Below are 441 nucleotides of genomic sequence, written 5' to 3' on the forward strand. Positions count from 1 at the left end.
TCTGATTGGTTGTCTTCGTTCAGGCCCGGTGGATTCTTGTAAATGCCATTAAGATCAGTAGGAGAAACCAGAGGAACCGGATTATTTCACACATTATCTGTCTCATGTATTACTGTCAGTGCATTGTGATAGAAATATTGTTGTTATAAAAGTTACCTACTGCAGTTTTCAAATGAACTCAACCTTAAACATCTACAGTCATAAAATGCAACATACACATCAATGCAGGAGTAATATTAATCCAGAACATCATACAGTATCAGTCCAGCTCCACCAACAGACACAAAAACTCTTCGTCCCCCATCAGACTGTACAACAGCTCTCAGTAAAGGCAGGGAGGACAATAGATAATAGACAATGGACAATTTCTACCTCCATTTGCACATCCATTTGCACTGTTTTACTTCCATTTGCACTGTTGACTGTTTGCACTGTTTACTA

The sequence above is a fragment of the Morone saxatilis genome, unplaced genomic scaffold (assembly GCF_004916995.1).
Source record: "Morone saxatilis isolate NCDOM2014 unplaced genomic scaffold, NCSU_SB_2.0 Contig18, whole genome shotgun sequence".
Lineage (NCBI taxonomy): Eukaryota > Metazoa > Chordata > Actinopteri > Moronidae > Morone > Morone saxatilis.